We start from the raw sequence: 8,320 nt of genomic DNA on the forward strand, positions 1-8,320 counted from the left end.
ATCAAGAAAACCAAATTACATAACACTAAGTTAGATTACTGCAGCCATAGTCCTGAGCAGGTCACTTAGTAAAACTAAGGAGATGAGTACACAGGAGTCATTTACTTTTTTTCTCTGCTTCTCTTGTATGTGGTCTACAGTGCTCAACTGTTATTAACATTTTCCTAAAAGCTGCTCTCACAGTCTACCAAATGGTATAAATAGATTTTTGTTTAGAGAGTCAAGCAGAAAGTAATATTTCTGCAGAAGATGCTCTCTCTGTATCTGACTTGGTGTGGTCAAAGGGTGGCAAAATAGTCTTATTATATTACAAAATTTATTAGAATATACACACTTGACAAACAAAATATGGTGGATTTAGGTCAGCTGTTTGCTTATACAATAGATTTTGTTCATCTTTGACATTTAATTTAAGCTTCACTTATCTGAAAGCTAGGAATAGGATAAGTATGCCCTGCATGTGTTATGCTTCTTGTTTTATAAAACTTACTTGTCTGCAGTTATCCAGAAATAGTTTACAATCAGTGGCTTTGTGACATGTTCTCAAAGTGCCTTTTCTGAAATGAAGTTCTGATAAGTTGAATTGTGGAGGCGCTTAAGAGATGATTTAATTTATGGGGAAGGAAGATGGCTACATTTGTTTTCTTTTGCTTAGTTTTCTTCCCCTAAATACCAAATTAATACAGTTAAAAACTAGCTTATAGAAATCCACAGTGAATCTGTTCCATGACAGGAATCTGTGTTCTGTGTAGTTGTTCTGCTGTAAATGCTGGGCAGGATTTTTACAGGGGAAGCAACATTCAAATATTTGACCCACCCATGATTTATTTTTCACATATCTGAGAAGAAGAGTAAGCTGCTGTAAAATCTGCACTTGCACATGTGTTAGCCCTAAAAACCTTTAGAATTGGCCATGGCATGGTGGAAGATGTTTGTGTTCATTAGGGTTTTGTCATGTTTGACATTTTATGTATGGTGCAGTGCTCTGTCTGTCATGAATTTTCCCCCAATAGTGCATGCTTTCTTATAAAAATGCAGCGTTTGGTGTTTATATTTTGGATCTACATTTCTGCTTTTTGGAAGACTAATTTTTTCCTCTTATGCAAATATGGTATTAATACATTAGGTTGTTACTGCTTTTCGTGATGTGTCAAAAGAGGGCTTTATGCAGGAGAGATTTCAGTTTTTAAGGAAGAAATAAGTGATGAAATATATTTGATACATGTTCAAATATCTCAAACTTGCTATGATCCTGGATTAGCAAATAAAAGAAAAAGCAATTCTATGGAATGATTATGCTCCCAGAAGCCAAGGAATTTGTGCTCCAGAATCTGGTGTAATGAATAGAGGTTTTGAAATCAGTGAGAACAGCACTTAAAGTTGTCCTCTATTCATTTATTTTTGGAAGGGATAAAAGGAGCCCTAGTGGGGAATTGCCTACTGAACCGAGAAATCCAGATGGCTTGAGGTAAGTGTATTGTTAGAAAACATACACCTAAATATATGTAGAATCAGATAATTCAATGTCATGCACTAAATAAGATATGTTTGATACTGTGTTCTCTTTCTACAGTGGTTTTCCAAGTTGAACTCAGCAAATTACTTCCAAAACTAATCTTTGATAAACCATTTTTCAAATTTATGTGTATCAAGACATTAAAAAAACTGGTACTTGTGTTTCTGAATGCTGGAAAAGGTGACACCTTTAGTTGAAAGCATTTGTTACTAAATTTATGTTCAATACATTCAGAATGTCTGTTCAAACTTGTCTAATCATAGATTTGGATGAAAGTTTTATAATTCAGAACTAATGTATTGTGAGCTGCCTCTTCCTCCTTTGAAGCCCATATTTTGTAATATGTGGCTTTCCTTTAGATGTCGTCCTCTTTAAGAGTGTAACTGACTCTAAGGCTTTGACATTTTTTTGTCCCAGATATTTCTTCTGTTTTTAATCCCCACTTGTTGTCACATGCCAGGACAGCACTATACCTCCAGGTGGGAGGACATAGGGGCAACTTTCTCTGTCTAATGTGTCAGGGCTGCTTTTCCTCTGGAGCGGAAGTTTTATGTGCTCTTTCCATTGTACTCTGTCCCTGGAGACACACTTGTCACCTCCATGACACGCACAGCAATTGTGGTTCAGGATTTGACAAGAATACCATAAGTTTACTTTTAGTAAACAGAGGTATTTAATGTTGCTTTCTGCAATTCAATTGTGTCAAGAGATCGGCACTGCCTAGAAGTATCCTTCTGGGTTTCTTCTTGATTAACAAAGCCTCTCTATACCTTTGATGTTCCTTTCAGGATCTTCCTGAGCAAATTTCATTCATAAAGCCCAAAACCATAAAAAACTTTAACATTGAAAGTGCAGTGCTTTTCTTTTAAAAAATACTTTGATTTGTAGAGCAACGTAAATGATTATAGCCTGACACTAACAAGACTGTGAATCTCATTTTCAATGTTATGAATTAGGAAAAATGCAAGGCTTTTCTTGAATGTGCAGTGTTTTTTATGCTTAACATTGCTTTCATCAAAATGTGTACTGTTGATTCATTCATTACATTTCTTGTCTGTACTTAACTGAAAAGCAAGAAACAGAAAAGCAAGTGCTTGTCTTTCCTTGAGTTAATTTTCCTTAACATGTATTTAAAATAAGAATTCCAATATAACATAATGTAAAATAGTTATGGAATCTGATGATTATAGGAAAGTTGTTGTGGGTGAGAAATGCATCATTCATTAGACTGCAAGGAGCAGCGTATGATAGGAAAGGGAAGGTACTATACAGAAGAGCTATAAATAAGCATTTTTTCCTATTCTGTAACTTGAATACAAATACTTGTATTATATAGACATATTCATCAATTTTGATGATAACTTAGTGAAATAGGACCATAAATATGGATAATGGGCATATTATTAAATGTATATGATTTTATAATGAATGTTTATTACTTTTAAAAGTCTGTGTTTCTATGACTTTCACTTAGATGAATCAATCTTCCAGTATTATGAATAGCCTAACCATTTTTTCTCTAGCTAATAACAGTAACTTCTAAAATTGAAGACTGAACCACAGCAGTCAAACTTAACAATCCTTTGATCAAATTACAAAACTGGTGACTGAAAGGAGCATGAAATTGGTGATACTATTTCACAAAATCTTATTTGAAATCTTAGGTTAACATGGGTACTATCACATGTGCTAAAAACTGGCTGAAAGACTGTAAATAAGACAAAGTGGTATCCAGCAATAAGCTGGCTTGCGAGGAGTGATTGAGTAGGGGTGCCATTGTAAGGTTTATTCGACCTCATTATTAATAACTTATAATGAGTAAAGATCCTGTTAAACTCAGGAGTGCTACAGAATGGAGAACTTGGCAAGACTGGAGAAAAACAGTGCTGCAAAGTGAGGTCGGGCATACATGGAGAGTACCCATGAGGGACTCGTCAGTTGACAAAGGTAGAAACAAATGCAGCCAATGCATGTCTTGGCTTAATAAATTTGAAGTCGTGAGTATGAGTGCAAAGGAAATATTTCCCCTATCCTATTTCTTGGAGAAAAGTAGAGTAAATATTAGGCAAGACTATTCTGTGTAAAATTATCACAAAACATCTGATATACTTTTAAAGCTGTGTGCTTTGGTGGACATGAGAAGAGGGAAAGTGACCATGCTTTTCTGTGTAAAGCTGGGCAAGACAACACCAGATTCTTGCCTATGGCCCTTAACTTTCCAGTACTAGAGAGATGTTGAAAAACTGGGCAGATTTCAGAGAAGTACAACAAAAATGCTAAAGGAGCTGGAGCAATGGACTTATGAGGAAAGATTAAAAGAACAAATTTTATATTGCTTACTCAAGACATTAGGAGCACCAGAGTAGGGAGGACAGACAAGAAAACATGTATGACTATTTGAAGAGGGCAAATACCAAGGTTAGAGATGAATTGTTTAGGGTGGTTCAAGGTAGCAATAACTTTGAGGTAGGGAGAAGAAAATAAGGATAGAGAATTTGATCAAGTTTAAAAAAATTGCTTGCCATAATGCCATTTGTGAAACGAAAACTTGTGTTGTCTCTTTTCTGAAAATGTAAAAAGGAATCACATATTCATTATTGGAGAAACTTTCAGATGAGGAGGAAAAGGAAGAAAAACCCAATAGTTTATATTAACTTAGAATGTGAAGAACTTTATACCTAGTCAAAATTATTATTTTTTGAGTATCTGCAATGACAGTTTTATTTGCTTTTGACCTATCTAGTTAAAATTAAATGCAACACATTCAAATAAAGTTCAGAGTAAATTTAAAATGAGGTCATTCTGAAAATAGACCATTCTTATTTTCATAGCCATTCTTAGGATCAGAACTACTACTCACCATATACTCTACAGTAGGGTGATCTTAGCTTGGTCAGTGCAGTAAGAGGACTTAACCTTTACTCCTTCTTTTTTTCTGTCCCTCCTTCTCTCCCTCATTGCCCCCCTTTTCCTTCCATCCTTTTACAATTTTTAAAGTTTGAAATACATTGTTACTAAGATGCCCAGGCTGTCCTCAAAGCTGCATCCTGCTATCTCAGTCTCCCAACTAAAGGATCACAGACATGCATCATCACTCCAGGCTGGCAATGTTTTCTCAAAAATATTACCCTCATGAAACTATTCTCATACTGGTGTCATGCAATAAACTTTACTATCATATCTGTAGGAGAGGTCTTCTCATTTGTTCTTTATTGCTATTTTTCTTGTTTAGTCCTTCTGAGATATGGCTCAGTTTAGAAGGAAAAAGAACAAATGGAATGAAGTTGACACTCTAAGAAGCCTCTTATAGATGCCAAGCAAAGGAAATGATTCCTCCCAGTGTCACATAAATATAAATGGATTTTAAAGCATTCAATGTAAAATGAGAAAAATGTAAGTGAGTTAAAGGCCCATGAGGATCTGTGCTTTCTGTGGTTTAGCAGGATGTGAGGTAGAGAGATACAGAAGGAGAATCTCATTAACATGAGCTCTCCATTCACTATGCAACTGGAAACTTCCCACTGTCAGGCTGTTGAGAAGCCCCCATAGGCATAGTTGCAGGGCGTGCCTGCTGCGGGAGGCTCTGCGTCATTATTTCTGGATAGGATTCTGTGTTTGATTACATGACAATACCGACTTGTGGCCTGTCTTTATTTGAATTGATACTTTCTGTACATATCACTTAAACTACTAGCACTGAGGCGTAGATTGGGAGCACGTAACTTCTCTTTAGTTACATAGTGTACACTCATAGCCAAACTCTGGTAGATTTACGGTGCTGTTTGACAGAAAGAAATTAAAAAGCTCTAATATTTGTCTTTACATTTTTGAGGACTTGTCATTGAGTATAGCCAGTATATTATAGCTTGTAGTCAATTACATCCAATTGGTACTATATGCACCATCCTTAAATTCCCTTTTTTTTTTTTTTTTTTTTTTTTTTTAGGGAAGGGTCTACAGGGTGTTCAGGGTCTTACTACTACATTGGACTCAGAGTGATCTGCCTGTTTACAGCCTCCCGAGAGCTGGGATTACAGGTGTGCACCACCATGCCCAGTCTCAGTTGCTGTCTCAGTGTGTGGGGCCAGCATGGCAAGCCCAGGGATTGAACCCCTGGCCCCTGTGCCTACTTGCAGGCACTTTAATCCTCTGAGCTATTTGACTGGCCCCTTAAATTCCTGATGGATGTGTTTCATACAAAAACTTTCCACACAGTTTCAGTTCTAAGCTAACAAATAAAGTGTTTGCCTGGTACTCTCTTGTTTTGCTTAAGGACATCCTCAAGGTCTTTATTATTATTATTATTATTGCTGTTATTATTATTTAAAATTTTCCATCTTAAAAAATGCATTGTCCTAATCCAATAATTTCTAGAGAGTTCTATTAAATGATAAGATATGGTAAGATTTCGGTAGAATTTTTTTTCATTTTGTAAATGGTTGTAATTTGTTTTAATTTTAGAAAACTCTTGAGCCTAGAGATTTAATTGAATCACTTTTGCCTTAAAATGATAGAGAAGAGATTATAATAGGTTGACTATACTTTAGACAAACATTTATATTTGTTAAATTGTTTTGCTTTTGTTAGTGTGTTAATGAGTTGGTGAAATAATGATCTTATTTCTGCAAAGGATTAATTAAAGTAATGAGAGCTGCTTTCATGGACTTTTTCTTGTAAGACTGATGATAAACTGTCTGGACAAGAAACATATCTGCAGTAACTATTTGTGAGTTAAAAAAATACCAATATGAATCCAGGAGGAGCTTCTTTTTCTTTTCTGTTTTAAAATTAGGTTATTTGAAATATTTTAAATTCTAATCACTTAAAGGAATACTGCATTTTGAATTATTTGCTTATAGAAAGCTTATTCCTAGGTCCTGCAGTATTTATTTTATTACTCTTATTTAGTAACCAAGAATTTATCATTAATGGTATTCAGACTTCTATAAAAGCAATTATTTCTTTTTATTTGTAATCTTCATGGTTTCAAGTGGAATCTTAGTCCTACCTTCAATTTGCATATTAAGCCTCTTACTGAGATTGATCTCTAAATTATTCTCAATTCAGGTTTTCAACTGCAGTATAACTTTCTTTCTTTTTGCTTTATTATGCCACTGTATTAAAAGACAAAACACACACACACACACACACACACACACACACACCCCAAAACCATGACCTGTGTTGGACAGTGCATAGAACATTGATGGCTTGGATACCTGTGCTGTGGATTTCTGCTGATCTGTGGAAAGGAGCAGATAATGCTTAATTTGTTTTGTCCTTTTTAAAAATTCTTTGTCTTTTTTCTTTTCTTAATTTCCTATATTTTTATTTCTTCTTCCAATTTTGCCTGCATATATCTGGTAATCTGAACAATTAATTTGAAGACAACACTATGCATGACAACAAATACTATAAAATTATTTTGTTTATTGAAATTCTGTATCATTTGTAATTTTTCTGTTTTAATACTATTTTGTGCTCTCTTTTATTTTTTTTATTTATTTTTTTTCTTTTCAAAGTTTTATTGATAAACATATAGCAATGAGACAGTTTCAAATCAAATCGAAAGTACAGTTTCAACAAATAATACACTGCATACATTCTTCCTAGTGGTTAATTGCTGTACAAGATGCAGACTTGTGATCCTACTTACAAACACCATTAGAAAAAATCATTCTATTCATTAAGAGAATGCAACTATATATCTATCCCAACCACTTTGAATTTTGTGCTCTCTTTTAAAGATAAAAGAATTTAAAAAAGCATTTAGGAAGTAGGCCTACTGATATCATCATCTGACTTATTTTCATTGTCAGAATCAGTAATAATCAGAATCAATTATTTTTTCCTATTCTCCTGTTCATTGTTGTTTTTCATCTATCTTTTTATTTTAAAGTGAATTAAAGAATTTCAAAACAAGATGATAGGAAATTAACAATGGTTGTTATGTTGCATATTGTTATTTTCAAAGTAGTTGTTCAGATTACCAGATATAAGGCATGTAAAATTGATCAAACAATTAAGTATTAACTGTTCCTTTCAATAAAACAACAGAAATTAGTAGTATAATTATCTTAGAAAGAATAAGAGAAAAGAAAGGATATATATATATATATATATTATATATATAAATATAACTTTCCCATGTCCCAGTTGTTCATTACTATTTTTCTTTAATCATTTATTTATTTACTTGGTATAGGGAACCATTATGCAGCTTGGATTTGTAGTGATCCTCCTATTTCAACATCCCTAGCACTGAGATTATAGCCATACACCACCACATCCAGTTTTGGTGATCAGTACAGCATGCCCAGTGTTCCAGGGCATGTGCTACCAGGGATCCAAACCATGTCCTTGAACTTGCCAGGCAGGTGCTTAGACCATTGGGTTAACTCCCTACCCCAGTTGTTCATTATTTTTGAGCAGTATGTTTCCCTTTCACAGAATCTATTGTACTCTTTTGATTGCATTTACTCTCTCAGTTTCTTATACCAAGGAGACAATACAATGTTTACACATGTGGGTCTCATTTATTTCACTTATAAGTATAGTCTCTATTGGCATCCATTTACCTATAAAAGCCCTGAGTTTATTTTTATAGTTGAGTGATATTCCATTGTATAAAAATATATCATTTTTATCATTTCCTCTATTGATGGGTGTTTGGGTTGTTTGAAAGATTTAGCTGCCACAAATTGTGCTGCTGTGAACATGAGTGCATATGTTTCACTGTGGTATGATGTTTTCAATTGTTCTGGAAAAAATACCCAGAAGGACAATAGCTGGGTCAAATAACAC

The sequence above is a fragment of the Octodon degus genome, unplaced genomic scaffold (assembly GCF_000260255.1).
Source record: "Octodon degus isolate 3935 unplaced genomic scaffold, OctDeg1.0 scaffold00032, whole genome shotgun sequence".
Lineage (NCBI taxonomy): Eukaryota > Metazoa > Chordata > Mammalia > Rodentia > Octodontidae > Octodon > Octodon degus.